Source organism: Athene noctua, chromosome 2 (assembly GCF_965140245.1).
Source record: "Athene noctua chromosome 2, bAthNoc1.hap1.1, whole genome shotgun sequence".
NCBI lineage: Eukaryota > Metazoa > Chordata > Aves > Strigiformes > Strigidae > Athene > Athene noctua.
In genome coordinates this window covers 11,789,503-11,806,367 of record NC_134038.1, presented here as the reverse complement: position 1 = coordinate 11,806,367, position 16,865 = coordinate 11,789,503, and the positions used below count along the sequence as shown (strand labels likewise).

The window sequence follows — 16,865 nt, the reverse complement described above, 5'->3', positions numbered from 1 at the left end:
TTTTATTTAATTTTCTTTTCATCATTTTACTGGCTTCTGCCACATCTTAAGTATAGATCAAGTCAAGGCAAATGTGAGATGCCTTGGTTTCTTGTCTGTGGAAAGGAGCTATTATATCTTTGGGTGTGAGGATTGGGAATTTGCAAGTCTCTGGATATGGATATTTTTTTTCTTCCCATGTGTGTATGAAATTTAAGGGGGAAAGGAAGTCTTTGGATAGTAAAGTGAGATTTGTATTTTTAAAATACTTAAGCATTTGTTTGTATGCAAAATCTTCACAGATTAGATATTTGATAATTTTTTTAAGCCTTATTACCTGTAGTGATGCAGATGTTGGGGTAAGTGCTCTTACTCTATTTTGCTGACCTGGAGTGCAGACAGACCTTTCCCCGTCAAATCCAGCACCTTAACATAGTATCACACCCCCAACCTGCCTGATTGCTGCCTTCAGTTGCTGTCTCAGCCAGCCTGCTTGGGCCAGCCTTGCCTGCTGAAGTGATCTGACCTGTGATGCTGTGATGATAGCAGTCCCTGACATACAAGCAGACAGGGAGGGTGGTGATGTTTAAAATAAATATCCATTCAGCTGAGCTTGGCTAAGGGTCTGGAATGAGAAGTGGATTCCCTTTGAAAACATCCCCTCCCCTTATACTAAATCTAAATAAAACTGGAATAATTAAATTCATGCACTCCTGGCATGTAGAAGAAGCTAAAGACAAGTGCATTAAAGCAGGTGACACGATCCCAGCAGCTTTACTGAGAGGAGGAACATATTACCACTGTGAGGCTTTGATAGAATGAGGGCAAACTTGTTTAAGATGCCGACATTTCCTCTTTACTTTATATTTGCATAATTTGCCATGCTTTCACAGGGCTCCTTGCTTGCAAATAGTTGTCCAAATGTTAAGTAATCCTCAGCAGTTTGGGGCTGTCGGTAGCTGTAGTTTGTCTTGAAGTGTGGGGAGGCTTTGTGCTAGACAAGGTTTTGCTGAAGGTAGAGTTCTTCAAAGAGACTGGCACCTGGCTGCCAGCGCCTGGGACAACCCAACCATGCACAGCAAGACATGTCTAAATTCAGGCTTGTTATATTCTGGGGTAAATTTGGGTGCTACCTTAATCTGGATTAACAACAAAACTCCTGGTTATTCCTGAGCAGCTACAGCTAGAATGTTTTAGGTGATGTACCCTGTGGTTTATTGTGCTGGGGTGGTTTCGGATTTGTCCCCAGCTGGTTGCCTCCAAGCTTTATGGAGGCTGGAAAACGTTTTTTTTTCCCTGTGTCCGCAGTGCCAGTGAGATGTATTTCAGTTTAGGTAAAGCCTGGGCTGCAGCCATGCCTGTTCACAGCCAGGCTTTCCCGTTCAGTCAGCTGAGAGTTTGAAGGCAAACCCAGTGTCCCAAGTTCACTGTGGAGCCTGTGGGACTGCTCAGCAGATGTGCAAGTAGAGACCTCCAACCCCTGTAGGGAGGTGGGGGTGTCCTGGCTGGTACAAACCCACTGGTCTCATAAAAGCTCTTTCAGCTCCCAAGTCAAACCTTACATTAGAAGGCAGTGGAATACAAGAAATGAATCCATTCGTGTATCCTGGTAGCTGTAGCGGAGCCACTGGGGATGTCCAGAAGGAAATGGTGTCACACGTTGGCAAGGCAGCAGCTGCATTTACTGGCTTGACTGAGATTTGGTCATTGAAAATCTGGAGCTGAAAGGCTAAACTATGAATCTTGGACTTGAAAGTAATTTTTATCTAAACATATGGATCTGAAAGCTGGAAACCTATCAAAGGTACAGGCAAAGGATCTGAGTGCCTTTGAAAACAAATGGTTTAGAAGAATACTGAGCAGTAATATCCAGAGACATCCCAAAAAAGCGATGGAAGTATTTATGGGTAAGAAACCAGGGTGTCTGGTGTAGAAGGGGGGCTGCTGGAAAGTGGGATGGAGACACACTGGGAGGTGGTAGAGACAACCCCTCTCTTAAAACGTAGTCAGATAGAGAAGGTTACATTGGATTTATTGTAGCATGTATGTGAAGAGCTTTCAGGGGTAGACAAGGGTGGTGGAGCCTTGCATGTAATTTTAAACCTCTGGGATTCCAGAGTGTCCTGTTACATGTCGAGAATGAATTTCCATCAGAGGGGATGGGATTTTTGGCATCAAGGTGGTAGAGGATAAGCAGTAGCCAATTAAGAAATGCTGCTAATGAGAGGAGGAACACAAGAGTGCATAACTGCTGGGATCACGAAGGTCTCTTCCTTACCCTCATGATCAGCCAAGGGGTATAATCTCATTAATAAATTTATCAAACTGCATCTTAAGTTGATTGAGCTGCCTGCGCTGCGACTGCTGGAAGGCATCCAGAGCTGGGCATGGCTAGGGACCTTCTTGCTGCAGCCTGAAGTCATTCATAGCCAGCTGATACTCATTTGTTCTTGTGCCAGTGTTGTCCTTTAGCTTATATCACTTTTTCCATGATGGAGACAGCAGTCTCATACCCTCTGAGCCATGCAGGTTCAACACAGGCAGCTCACTTTGTCCCGTCTTCTGCGAGGGGCTCCTCATTCCCCTCCTGCTCCTGACAGCTTGATCCTCTATTGAGCTCTGTTCAAACACATCTTTCTTGAACATAAGTTCCCAGGTAGGACATAGCATCTCAGTGGCAGGGTATCCTGCTGTGACTGGTGTAGCCTTACATCTTCTTTAGATGTACCAGAAATACTTTGCTCTCCAGCATTCTCCAGAGTCATGTTGCCCTTGAAGACCTGCTGTGCTGCCATCCCCAGCTCACCTGCACTCACCTGCAGAGATGTTAAATTTCTAGTGGGACCAGCCTTCACTAAAACTAATCTTCACTCAACTCTGGCACCAAGCCAGATGTCACTACGGTAAAGTGCAGTACTTAATAGAAGCAACAATGAAAACTGTTTGTTTTTCATGACTGGGTCTTCTTTACCAGGATTGTTTGTCAATATGGGGTATAAAAAGTACATGTAATATGATGGCTTATTTATTTTTAGTTATAATTGTGGCAGAGATAACTAAGAAGATACAGTTGTAATTCTGTGATGGTTTTGTTCATAATAGACTTTCTGCTGCTAAGGTGAAATTTCTACTTCCAAATTTCTGCAGACCTCGGGGGCTTCTGTTCTTTGTTTAAACTATTTTCATCTTTTTAAATGTGGGTCACAGGAGCTGAAGTGAAACACCAAAGCTTTTAGACAGTGCCATGGTTCACCCAGCTTTCAAGGGGTCCTCTGCACTGTGTGTTTATTGTAACTCCAGCTACTCATGCAGTGAAGTCAGGACAAGCCCCTGCTGTAGATGGACAAAGATGCTTTTTGCAGCAGTGCAGTTTGAAGTAGATGTGTACTCTGCTGTAAATAAGGGGTTTATCTCTGTGAGAGGTTTATCTGTATAGTTGTACTTGTGGTTGCAATTTGAGGTCCATCTCCCTGGCTGGCCCTCAGGAATGAACAGGCGGTGCAGAACAGACGCTGACAGGGCCTTTGCTTTCCATGCTTCTTTTCATTTGTGTGGAAGGGAAGGGGAAAAAAAAAGCAGAATTTCTGCTGCAGCTGTTTGAAACAATAAATGAACCACAATATGTGGGTGTTTATTTTTCGCCTCATTTCCTCATCCAGCTTTTATTATTTCTCAATCTTGGCAGTAGGAAGGACCATTCTGGAGACCTGGAGCCTTGCCTCGGTGACTCCCTGAAACCAGACATACCCCCATTTACTAGAGTGCAGAACCTGCTCGCACTTGCTGCGCCACAGTGTCCTGGGTGGCTCTGCCTTTATAAAGAGTTATTGGTACAAGATGGTCATGGAAACTCATCACTGTAGAGCCAGTACCTGAGCTACCAAACTGGGGAGTTGAGGTCAGGATGACACATAACCACAGTGACACAATATGCAGGAGGAGGAGTGAAGTGGACAGTGGTGGGTAGCTAATGCCTGAGCTGTCATTACTTCAACTCACCTGGGCTAGGGAGTCAGCACTCTCCTCTGCTGCCAGACATGAAGTTATACCCTGGTGAGATTCAGAATAGGTCTGATGGGGCAAAAGCACAAGAGGAAAGCTATCTGAGATAAAAAATAAGTATCTCTGTATCCACATGGAAGTACATAGTTAGTTTGAGCCGTGATCCTGTGGTTAAATGGACCTCTAGTAGTTGTGGCGGGTGGTCTCCCAATGATGCAACCCCTTTGGTAGGTGTTGTCCTGTCTGTCAGCTGTTTGCTCCGCTTCCTGGAGGCTGCCACGCTTGCCATGGGCGGCAGAAGGGGAACCGCCTCAGCTCCTCCGCTGCTACTAGTCGCAGTCGGGGAATTAGTTTGAACTGTTGTTTTAATTAAGCTAGAGAATGCAGCAGGTCGTTTGTGTGTGCCCAGTGGTGGGTGTGAGCAGGAGCATCCTCTCATGTGTGGGTCTGCTCTCCGAAACATCTGAGGTTGGAGACCGGATGCTGAGCAAGAGTGGTGGTTGGTTTTGATCCGTCTGGTGATTCCTGTGTCACTGTGTTTAAAAGCTATCTCTTTCACTGGAAGGCTCACCACATGGTCTCTGGAAGGTTCACATTCTTCAGGGTTATTCATGGTCTCTTTAGATATGCAGAGCTGTGATCTTTAGGTATTATGGCCTAACATGCCTCAGGCCATCCTAATGAATAGGACTTCTTTAGTGCTATTGAACCACTTAAAATAATATACAATAAATTACTGCAGGCTTCTGGATTGTATATGTCCATGGGGATGCTTGAGGGCTTGGATTTAGAAGACAGTTTCACAGAGGTCCCTTTATGGGGCGGCACGTGGAAAGGGAGGGTGGCAGGAAGCGGCCTTGTTAATGTTAAGGCAGTTGAGGATCACAAGGTCTCTCATCCCCCAGTGTCACACAAGTGGGGCTATTTGTACTGCTTTGTTATGCTGCATTAGGGTCGGAAGAGAACAAACTCCCACCATCCCTCCCAGTCCCATGTGTGGTCTTCAGTGGCTTTACACTGTCGTGAATGTGGATGTCCTCATATCAGTTTGGGCGCATTGATGCAGATCTCTGCCAATGGAGTTGTTTTGATTCAAGGAAAATCAGCAATTTCTGTCAGTTTTGGGTTCTGACTAGTGGTGGTGCTGGTACATGATCTGCATGGGGGACCGTGTGGCAGCTGTTCATGTTCCCAAACCTGTCTGAGAGTGGTCGGACCTCCTCAAATAAAGCTAAAGTGTACTCACAGTTGATGCAGATACTCTTGCTTGCAACAGGCTGTTCGCATCCAGCTTGAGTATCCAGATGGACCAAGGTTGTCAGCTATGAGAAAATGTGGCCCTGAGAGGTGAATTCTCACACAGATTTGGCTTGTGTCAGTGAGAATAACAGCTAAACTGAGCTTTGTCAACTCAAGGCCATAACTTCGGTGTATCTGTGGAAAGATCAGGTTGGCTTTGGCCGTGGATATTGGCAGTGCATTTCTTGGTGGTAGATGGTGGGAAAGGCCACATCTGCTGTGAAATGAATACTGCTTTCCTTGGAAAAGTACTTACTGAGATAGCGATGATGGATAAGTCTCTCTTGATAAATGTGACTTCACAGATCGTGTTTTCAGCCTCATGGAAAAAAATTGAAAAGGTATCTAATGCGTTGAACTATTTAAAGGACAGGTCTGGAGGTTTGAAGGTAATGCATTCTAAAAATAAATATTAAAAATCGTTCTTGAGCTTGGGCCAGGTTATTTCAAGATCAAAATCAAGGCCAAGGCACTCCACTGTAGGTTTCCAGGTCATTTTTATCAGCTTTGTTAATCCGTGCTGCTTTTGAGGTAGGAAAAAATTGTAATACCTACCAGGATCTTTCCACTTTTTTCCTGAAAGCATGTTCCTAAGGAATCCTGACTCTTCTGAGAGTATTATTTCACAGCCATGTTGCTGTATTGTGTGAGCGCCTCTTTTTCTTTGATGTATCGGTTTACACATCAGGAAAAAAAAAGCCCTAGTTTTGGTGCTTTTTTGTATAATAAAGTCTCTAGTAACAATTTTTTGGTATGGTGATGTATGTATAGTGACAGCATGTGGATGACTTTAAAGGGGCACAGAGAGACTAAAAAAATAAATAACAAAATAAATAAATAAATTAGAAGTTGCCATCAGTGGGAACCCAGACAGTCAGACCAGAACTGGAGCAATTAAGCAGCTAACATAACTTCTTGGGTTTTCTGACATTGCACTGGCTGGCTCCAACACTTCTGATAGCTCTGAAGTCCCTCCTGCTGGGTGGCAGAGCTGAGGTGAACGCATCGGTTGGAGCCAGCTGGGCACTGGGGAGGACGTGGAGGAGAGCGAAGCGGTGATACGATCAGGCATGAACAGCCCAGTCCAGCATGGGAGACAGTGAGAGTATTTTGATGGAACCAACATCAGGTTTGGATCTAAACATCCTCTTGGTGGTAGCTCCTGGCACCTTCCTCTGGGGCTGATGCATTTCTGATATGTTTTCCCTCTGTGAATTTCCCAGATCGCTGTTGCTGACTTTCAGGTCCTGAGTTTGTTGTGCTTTGCTGCTGGGCTGGAGAGCCAGCAAGGTTGGAGCTGAAAAAGCCATCAGGATTTTCGACATGCTGGTGATGTTCTTGCTAGGCTCTTCTCTGGTGGCCCTTTTTGGGAAGGGAACATCAGTCCTCTGCATGAAGCTATTGGGGCTTTTGCTTGCACCATGGTGAAGGGGCAGCCTCTGCAGAGGGATGGATGGGGGCTGAACCCTGTCAGAAGCCAGGGGGGATGGGAACAGGCTCCCTTTTCCTGCAGCAGCCTATTCTGGTCCCCTGGGCTCTGGGGATGGTTTTGGGCATGGGGTCCCCCCCTACTCCAACCTTAGCTCGCTGTGTCCTATGAGGGCATAACTGATCCTGGGACCTGTTGGAGCAAGCAGCTGTGATGGGGCTTGTTTTTCCAAGATAATCTTTTATTGGGAAAGCAGCTCAGCAGATGTAGGTGAAAGGTGATGCTGACACGCTGCTGGTGCAAGTCGGCCGCTGCTTTCCTGGCTGCGTCCTCGGCTTTTTATAGCCTTGCTGCATCACGCCGCAGCTGCTGCCCGCCTCCCAGCAGCTCCAGGATCACGGGGCAGCCTTGGGACCGTGTGTGCCATGTCGGCTGCAGGAGCACACACCGGCGGCTGAGTACACCGCCGCATTAGGTTTGCTGGGTTGCATCAGCCACAAAAGTGTCCAAGTCTGTATAGCCCGACTCACAGACAAGCGATGTCAGATGGGTCAGAGGAGGGCAGGAAGTGCCATCCTCTTGAGAAAAACATTATTAAGTTTAATCTCCTATAATAAATACTTTTTTTTTTAAAAAAAAGGTTGCTGTTTGTTAGACCTGAATCACAAAGTTCAGTTATTAGTGTACCACTTAACTATATTCATGACATGTTTAGGTGCCTCCTCCTTCCTTCTTTTTCCTTTAACCTTGGGAGCTTTCTTTGTCAAATATATCCTGCAGTCTGTTTATGTACCATGTGTATCATGTTTGCATTTGCTATCTTACGTAAATTGGAAAGGAGGTCTGGAAAGGCCACTGACTGCTGCTCGGGCATTATCCCCAAGAGAAAAGAGTTCAGTATAGGAAGGAGATTGGCAAAAAGTTCTTGATGAGCAGTCTTCAGAAGGAAGTTATTTCAGTTATTTCAGCCAAATAGCCCTGGGGATTTATGGATTTGGGCTAATATTGCTTCACTTAAGGAAAGATAGCATCACCTGCAATAATCTCCCTCCATCCTTTGTGATAAAGGATGGGCATCTACATGAAAACAGATCTTCTGTTCCCCCACCCTGTCCCTGCAGCAGATTGTGACTGTGAGAGACAAATCCTGACTCCATTGAAATTAATGGAGAGGCTGAAGTGGGACTGTTTGCTCCTGGCAAGGGTAAGTCAGATGCTTAAGAAAGGCTGATCTTCTTAAGCATTTCTTGGGAAGGAGAGGAGCAAAGCTCAGAGCACAGGCAGCAGCTTTGTGTCAGGCACAACTCCAGTGCTTCAGGCCAGTGCTGACAGAGGCATCTGCTTTTGGTATTAATATATTTGCATGGTAGGTAAGGCACATCCCTGACTTTAAGCGTGGGTTTGGTAGACATGCTGGCGGGCCTTTCCCCTGCCAAGAAGCCCGAGTGGAGGTCTCAGCTTAGCCTGGGGCAGGGGAGCCGTGGAAGCGGTGGATGGTCAGTGCTGCAGGAGCAGTTGTACAGGCTCCAGGCGTTTTCTTTCCCCATCCACTGAGCTCAAACTGATGTTTAAACAGCTTCATCCGACTCTAACTTTTTTGATTTGCTTCAGGGAAAAAAAAAAAAAAAAAAAGAGCACTCACCTGCATCGCAGTTTTGGCATGGCAGCAGGGGCAGTGCTTCCAGTAATGGGGTCATGGCAAAGAGCAAAGGGACAACAATGCCTAACTGTGAGATGTGTTGGCAGAGTGAACCCTGCACCTTCTAGGGCAGCATCATCCCTGCAAAAGAAAAGGGACCTTTTGGACTGGAAATTTTCAGGGTCGGGTTGGACAGGGCTTTGAGCAATCTGATCTAGCTGAAGATGTCCCTGCTCATTGGGGAGGGGTTGGACTAGATGACCTTTAACATCCATTCCAGCCCCAGCCATTCTATGATTCTGTGACTCTTTTAAGTTCTACTGAGACTTACTGAGCAGGCCTTGTATGTAAATACAGTATTTAACTCCATTCATATATAGCAAGTGGTGTGTGGCTAGGAATTCCTTTGATGTCTTTAGATGCTAATGTAGTGATAAAATAATCCCATTTCCCCTTACTTTTCTTGCAGCATGAAAGCTCTTCAGAAAATCTGGTCATTAAGCATTGAAAAGCCTGGACATGACTAAAATAAAAATATTAGTAGCGATAAATATGTCAGTCTCGGAATAAAAATCGAAAAATGTCCTTTTTGGGTTGCAGGAAGGTTAGTTGGTTTTGTGTGCACATTCAAGCATCAAAATGATGGGGGCGCCAACCCTGGGAGGTCATTCATCCACCCAGCTGAGCTGGAGCCTGACTGCTGCCCTGTTTGTGCATGGTGCAGGGTTGGTGGGAGGTGGCTCTGGGAGTGAGGAGCAAACAGCTGGTTCGCTGCAGCTCTCTGCCACCCTTAGGCGGTATATTTATTTTGCAAACACAGGAGAAGCTCATGCAGGATCCAGACGTGTTTTCAGGGGTCTTGTTTTTTGTGTTCTGTTTTTTTCCTCTTGATGATGTGGCTGCAATAATCTTTACAGAGGATGAAGCCTTTTACAAAGGATATAGGTGAAAGAGTGATGGGAATGGAGGCTTGCTAGGTCTGACGTGATTTTGTTGAGGATTAAAACTGCTACGTGGTAGGGAGTGCTCTGCAAGTACAAGACAGTGAGCAAAACATCATTTCACAAGTGCGTGGGACAGGGCAGGTAGAGATGGAGCCCAGTCCTTGGTGGGAATCTTTCCATCAGCAGAAAAGGGATTCGCTCTTGGATATCAGCAGAAAAATGAGTCCTGGGCTGTAATTTTATGCTGTAACTGTATGATTCAATAAATAAAACTTTTCCATGCTGGGTTTAGTTAAATCAATGCAACATCTATGTTTGGATGAAGCCTAATCCTATGTTGTTATGAAATCTTTCCAAATAATAATCTTTTCTTTCACCTCAAGAGAGTCCTGAGCTCGTGCCCATTGATTTGACTGAGCTGCACATTAAAGCTGCGTGTAACAGCAAGCAAGCATTTATTTGGATTTGCTAGCCGAAATAAGTCAAATTATTCCATGGGCTTCGTTTTAATGGCAAACACTTTCTGTTATTATTTACGGAATATTGAGCATGTGCCCTTAATAAGTGGGAGCTTTAAAAAAAGTAATAGGAAGACAGAGCCTAAACTGCCAAAATGTCTCTGCACTGCTATTCCCAGAGATGTTTTGAAATCTTCACCTCAGTTGCCTTTATGGAGTTGTGTGCCAGCCCTGGAGCACGTGGGACTTCTCCTGGGCTCCACAGGGATGCTCGGACCTCAAGCCAAGTGTGACAGTACACAGGGAAAGTCATTACCACTGGGCTTCTGTCTGATTCTTGGAGGAGGAGGCAGCCACTGAGAATTCAGCTTTATAAGGAGCCAAGTATTACACTTGAAACACATCAGCTGTGCAAGGCGTGATTTACACTCATTTAAAAATGGCTTTTTTCCTTCTTGGCCCTTAGCCCCTTGCTGCTTCTCAGCTAGCTTTGGGCTCGTTTGTTTTACCTGCAAAAAACGCTCCCAGCAAGAATAATGTGTGGTTTCCTTTGGGTTGATGAGTTGAGCTGGTCCAGAGGAGCATGGAGAGGAGCAGCAGGTTCAGAAATGTCCTCTTTTGGCCTCCTTGGAAAAGCAAGTCAATTTGGTGTTTGTGGGGCTGGAACTGTGTTGGACCAATGCTGCAGTGATCAGACTTTGCCAGCGCTGTGGTCTTCTCCTGGCTCTTTGTCCCACTGGTGCCTTCAGAGGACCAACCCCACCATTCCAACTCGGGTGGCTGGCACATCTCTACCTTCTTGGAGATGAAGCAATGGCAGTATGGGCAGTTTAACAGGGAGAATTGCAAATCCAGTTTAATAGAGGGATTTCAGGAGGCTGTGGTGGTGTGGGGTTGATGAAAGCACATGTCAACTGCGAAGGAAATGCTTCCAGTAGGTTGATTTTACTTTTGAAAAGTAAGGGACTGGTGCCTTCTGGGTTTTTTTAATAGCATCTGATTAATCTCTCTGTTAGCCATTTTCATAATTGTAGCACAACTCCTTTGCTCCTGAAGTGGTGTAGTCTTCTGAGAATTTAATCGTTTGTTTGACTATAAAGCATGTTTTTAGCCTTCATGGTGGCAGCCTAGATCCTGAAGAACAGGTCTAAGATAAAGAACTGAAGAAATGTAGCGAGCAGGAGGATTATTTTTGTAGCTGGCTTAGTGATTTTTTTTTCCCCTTTTTTGTAAGCTGGTAAGTAAAGCTGTAGACTAAAAATTATAAATAAAAAGTAGCAAAAAGTGACTGCAAGCTTCAGACTGAGCCCTGCTCTAGAAAGCTAGGGTGCTTCACAGTGACCAAGCTAGGTGTGGGAAGCTGCAGTTCGTTTTGGTCAAGGTAAGAAGTGAGTTTGCAGTGAAGTTTCCCAGGAATCCTGCGGTGGCGCCCAGCAAGAGAGCATGGGGCTGCATGTCAGGATGCAGCTGGGCAGCTCTGGAGGTGAAACAGCAACTCCATCTCTCATACCTGTGAGAAGAGATCTTTGGGGCTGGACATGTGCCGGTGGGAGAGCTAATGGTTTCCTTGCTGCCACGTGCCTGGCTGAGGGACCTGAGGAAAGAAAGAGACTCTTGTTTGAGCCCACCAGCGGCCCAGGAGGTGAAATGGTGCCCACTTGGGTGTGAACAGTGGGATGGAAACCTGGGTAAGTGCCAGTTTTCAGTGAATGGGCAAGTACAAAATGTCTGTTTCATAAGGAATTAGAAGAATTAAAGAATTAAAAAAGAAGTGTACTAATTAGGCTCCCGGTCAGGCTTATGTGGAGCTTCTCTCTGGCAGACAGGACTGAATGGTTGGTGTGCCCTTGTTACATGCTTCTCTGAGTATATGCAAAACGTCCCCACCAGGTATAACAAGTGCCTTTTGTTTCTTTTGGAAGAGAAGTCAGCTGGCTGGGAGGGCTCTCCCCTAGTGGTGTTTAGGAAAAACTGGCTGATCAGTGCAGCTGAATTCTTCGTCATCTCTAATCTCCCATTCATGTCTTTGTCATGGCTAGTAGTTGCCTCCTGCACACTTGTAGCAACTGTGGAGTCACCAAAGGCTTTTCAGAAGTCTTGGAGGACTCTTGTGGTTTCCCAGCTGCCTTTCGTCTGCATTTGTAAGAGGTGATGCCATGTTTTGGTCTAGCTATTGAATGTGCAGACGCAGGCAGCTTTTTCCCTTTATCTGGAGGAGATTGCTGCTGCAGGTGTAGAGGTAGATATTTAAATGGTTCAGTAGCTTGAACTATTTATAAGTAGGTCATTTTTTATTACTACATTGATCTCAGAAGTGGAAGAAGTACTGGTACCACCTCATAAAATCTTCACAAACACAAACCCCTCTGATTCTCACTGCTGTGTTATCCCTGTATGTTGGTGACCAGGTAGTGATGATCTGTATCTGCTGTGGGCATCTCCTGGTTCAGTAGTTGAGGGATTACCAAGAACAACACAAACTTGGTGATTTTACGTCCCATGATGTAACTGTTTAATAGCACAGTAGGTCACGGGAGGCTTTACCCCCATAAGAGCTGAATCCCCCCGCCAGCAGCAAGGTTAGCACCAGAGAGCTCATGGCTCTCTGTACCTCCTTTCAGCCCTGAGTGTTGCCAGAAGGCTCACAGATCTGTACCAACAAAGACTTCTGGAGGTTTGTCTCACATTGAGGAGAATAGTGCTTTTGGCCTATTATGCTTGAAAAAAGGTCCCAAACAGAAGGGTGGACCAACAGAAGCTTTTGCCACTGCTGTTGGAACTGTGTGAAGGATCCTCTCTGTGACAAGGCTGTCTGTCAGGTCTCTGCTGCTCTTGGTGGGATGAGAAACTTCTCACTTTTGACTGGTGAAAGCCTACGCAAGGTCCAGCTGTGTCAGCAACTAGTTGGAACTGGGTTGAGATACAGACCCAGCCCTCAAGCATGGTTGTCCTGGGATGCAGTTTCTCCTGTGTGCACGTAAGACCAAAATGAGTTGGAAGAGCAGAAGAAAAGGTAGAGATGAAGCGTGAGGTTATGTGTGCTGGTGTCCTGGAGTTTAAGTACTAATGTACCACAAAGTGTTGAAGTCCTTGTCCCCGCTCCTCCTGTGGTGAGCACTGCTCTCCCTGATGGGTTTTCAGAAGGGTGTTGCAAAAAGCATGTGCTGACTCTCACTCCTAAAACTAATGTGGTGGGATGTGTTGTGTGAGGCACCCTCACGCGGCCTTTTCCACTGCCTCCATCCCGCAGCACTGCACAACTGTCAACCGGTTATGTGCCCTCCTGAGTCTCTCACGGCCCATATGAAGCAGAGAAGATGAGATAGGGGTAGCCTGGACTGGTGTGGCTCTGCTTCTGGCAGGGTGGAGACCCATCTGTACCTCTTTCCTGGCTGGTGCAGAGAAGCCGGAGAGCCCGCAGTCTGAAATATCTGCTGAAGAGACAGCTGAAGGATCTGCAGTTGCTCTTGCAGCGTGGCCAGGTACCATGCTGGGGTGGTGACATTGGTCCTCCTTGGACTGATTGATGTGCTTCACTTAAAACAGTCAGGAAGGCACGGGAACCTGCCTTTCATTTTGATGCACAGATCTTGACTTTGTTTTGGTAGTTGAAGTTGGTCAGTAGAGAATGAGATTCTATTTAAAAAAAGCAAGCAAGCAAAACAAAAATCCATTTCCTCCTGCACTTGAAGGGGCACAGCTTATCTCTGTAAGCTTAGCCTGGGGGCCGGCATTTCTGTAAACCAGCTTTGAAGCCAGAATCCACAGTCCTGGGAGAGCAGGAGTTCAGTGCACACGTCCCTTGCTTTACATGCCTCTGCATTGGATCTGCAAGTCTGCTTTTCCCCCCATGTGCATCCCATGCCAAGAATGTTTGGGAACTGAGGTCAGCAGTGGGTACGCCACCCTGCAGTGCCCTATACTGCTGTGTGGTGGGAACAGGGAGCTGGAGGGACAGTGCAGGGGTTCCAGCTCCTCTGGTCTCACCTGCACCCAACTAAAGTTATAATTGCAAGACAGGGGCAGTTTGTGCTGGTGTCTTGCACAGATGTTCTGAAATGAAAGAAGAAGAAAAAAGGCTAGGCTTTTTTCCTTTTTTCCTTGTTTTTTTTTTTTTTTTAAATGAGTCATCTCATTACTGAGTGACACACACTCTTGGAGCATTGCTGAGCAGTCAGGTGGATGTTCCTCTTACCCAAGGAGCCTGACTGCGTCTCAGAGGGTAGTTGTTGTCAGAGCTGGAAGTGGTTCAGGGCTGAAGTGGTCATTCTTGATAGACTTGTTTTTTCTGTGACCTTTTGGTTTTTTTAGGTGAGGCAACTGAGTACCTCCTGAGAATGACACTCTTTAAATTCTAAGGCATCTTTTGCAAAGATGAGGATGTATGGACTACTTATTTCCATATTAGAAGTGATTTCAACAGCATGAAATAAAATGATCTTTCTTGGTACTTTCACCTACTAAGTTGAGGAACATGACTGTCTTGAATACTATAAAAGGGCTAGCTAATATTTATTTTACAGTTTGCCCCTTTGGTCTTTTCTATGCAACAGCCTTCCATTTATTAGGAGACGTTCTCCCACCAGCCCTCATTAGGGAACATTTTGAAGTTAGTTATACTAACTATGTCAGCTGGTGCAGATGGAGCATAAGGTTATTAAATCTTACTTTGAAAATGGTCCAAGGTGACTGTCCTGGTTTCAGCTGGGATAGAGTTCATTTTCTTCCTACTAGCTGGTACAGTTCTGTGTTTTGTATTTTGTATGAGAATGTTGATAACACACCGATGTTTCAGTTGTTGCTGAGCAGTGCTTATCCTAAGTTAAGGATTTTTCATTTTCCCATGCTCTGCCAGCGAGCAGGTGCACAAGAAGCTGGGAGGGATCATGGCCAGGAGAGCTGACCCGAACTAGCCAAAGGGCTATTCCATACCATAGGACGTCATGCTCCGTGTATAAACTGGGGGGAGTTGGCCGGGAGGGGCCAATTGCTGCTGGGGGGACTGGCTGGGCACTGGTCAGCAGGTGGTGAGCAACTGTCACTTGTCTTTCTTGGATTTTATTTCTCTCGTTATCTCCCTTTTCATTACAATTATTATTACTGTTATTATTACAATTTATTTTATTTCAGTTATTAAACTGTTCATATCTCAACTCATGAGGTTGGTTTTTTTTTTTCACAATTTTCCTCCCCATCGCACTGGGGGTAAGGGAAAAGGCAAAGTGAGCAAGCAGCTGCGTGGTGTTTAGTTGATGGATGGGGTTAAACCATGACAGTGACATGATGCTTAAAATGTCAGATTATGGGACATTTGCTTAAAATTTTGCTTTTTGTCTTCCAAACAAAAAGTGTTAGAAGAACAGGGTTCAGTGTAAGGCATCTTAGCAGTGTTTTAAATAATAGCATCCCTGCTTGTGATCCTCGTTTGGAATAATTTTGCGAAGACAAGATAGCATAGTCATGGCCTGCATTTTGTGAGGGAACTTGAGCTGTAAAAACACAGCCTCTTGGTCTCTTGGGTGTTGGTACAGATTGGTTGGCAGACCCATACTGAGTGTGGGTGAGGAGTCCTGGATGGATGCAAAGGAGAAGAATTTGTGTGATGATACCTTCAGTGGAATATCTAAGTTTAGATTTTAAAAAGTGCACTTTCTTTTGGAATTATTACAAGAGCTCGTAGTTCTTGGAAGTATTTTTATGTTGCACTTTATGCATTATCAAACAACTCACCTTTGGCTGGAGGGTGGGTTGGAGTTCCCACCAGGGAAATCCTTATGTGTTTCTCTTTATCAAACATCTTTTGGTTGGAGTTCGCAGGAAGGGATTGACTTTTTAGGATGAAACATGGTAGGGTGGGACATGATAAATGGCTATTGCCTCCACCTTGTTTTCCTAAAATACTCTTAATACAAACAGTGGTTCGTATTACAGAGGATATTTCAGTCTGATGCAAGTTTACCAACTCTTGGGGGTTAATGAGCAAACTGTAATGGTCTCCTGATTTGCACTGTTAATTGGGTGTGCATGTGTCTTCACCTGGTCACAGGCTGGTGGAGCATCTGTGAAGTGCCTTCCCCTCATTAATCATGTCCCAGCCATAGATGCCTTTTCTGATCTAGGAGCAGAAGTCCTAGCTCTGGAGATTGCCTGGGATGTGGCTGTTGGCCAAGCTTGTGAAGCCCTCAGAAGCAGTTAGGTTACTTCAAAAACTTGGTGTTGCTGAGTGAGGAGGAAAAGGAGCCTTTACATTTTTTGGGGGAGGGGGAAATTTGGTTTTAGAGTTTTGTTTCTCTATTATAAAGATCTAAATATTATAGGCACATGTTAGAAGAGACTGTTACTGATGTCCCTCCATGACTCCATAAAGTAAACAAGTTCATGTTTCCTCACGGATACAAAACACAAGTCCTGTTGACCTGAAACCCGCCGATTTTGCCACTCTCACTGCTCTGTCAGGTTCAGTCTCTAATTCTTTTAAAATTGTATGCCTAAGAACAGAGAGGTTATAGCCAAGGAGAGGTTTTGGAGATGGCTTGAGCTGATTCACCAGCTGGATGTTATTGCAGGGGACAGTCTGGGCTTGATCCTGTCCTCTTCCTTCCACAGATGCTGGTGCTGAGCCTGCTTTGGCTCACTAAACCAAGAGAAGACCATTCCCCATGGTAGCTGGGATCCACACTAGAGTGAACTGCTGCCTTTCATCAAATACACCTGCAACTGTAGGCTTAAAATGAGCTGGGGAATTTATAGAAAAATAGAAAAGTTGGGGTTTTTTATTCTTCTGTTTGGTAGTATTGACTTTGATAATCAGTCTTTGCACCTGGAAATGTTCTTCTGTATGAGGATGTAATGAAACCATTGTGAGATGTTCACCTTGTGTTTAGGAGGGGATTTCAGTGTTGGTGAGCTGAACACATGCTGCCGGTAGTGCCTGGTGGGTGGAGCAGTGGAGGTGAATGCCCCCTGTTTCATTCTTGTCCATAATAAAGTCACTGCTGGAGCTTACTACAGTGGATCATGAGGTTTAACAGGTCCCTTACTACACTTAGCTCACATGGCTGGGTTGTAATGAACATACTTAAGTGGAAAAACAGCCCTTTCCTTAAACAAAAAAC

The 16,865-nt window shown here is 45.3% G+C and overlaps 1 long non-coding RNA gene across 6 annotated transcripts in view; it reads left to right on the top strand.

The window, feature by feature from the left end:
• Nucleotides 1-16,865, top strand: part of LOC141957265 (uncharacterized) — a 78,619-nt gene that overhangs the window by 22,009 nt on the left and 39,745 nt on the right. For 5 of the 6 annotated variants that reach the window (XR_012633095.1, XR_012633093.1, XR_012633094.1 and 2 more), the window contains one exon: nucleotides 16,357-16,469. The exons of the other annotated variant lie outside the window; for it this stretch is intronic. This is a non-coding gene — a long non-coding RNA (uncharacterized LOC141957265). The remainder of the gene's footprint in view (nucleotides 1-16,356; nucleotides 16,470-16,865) is intronic. 6 annotated transcript variants of the gene reach the window in all.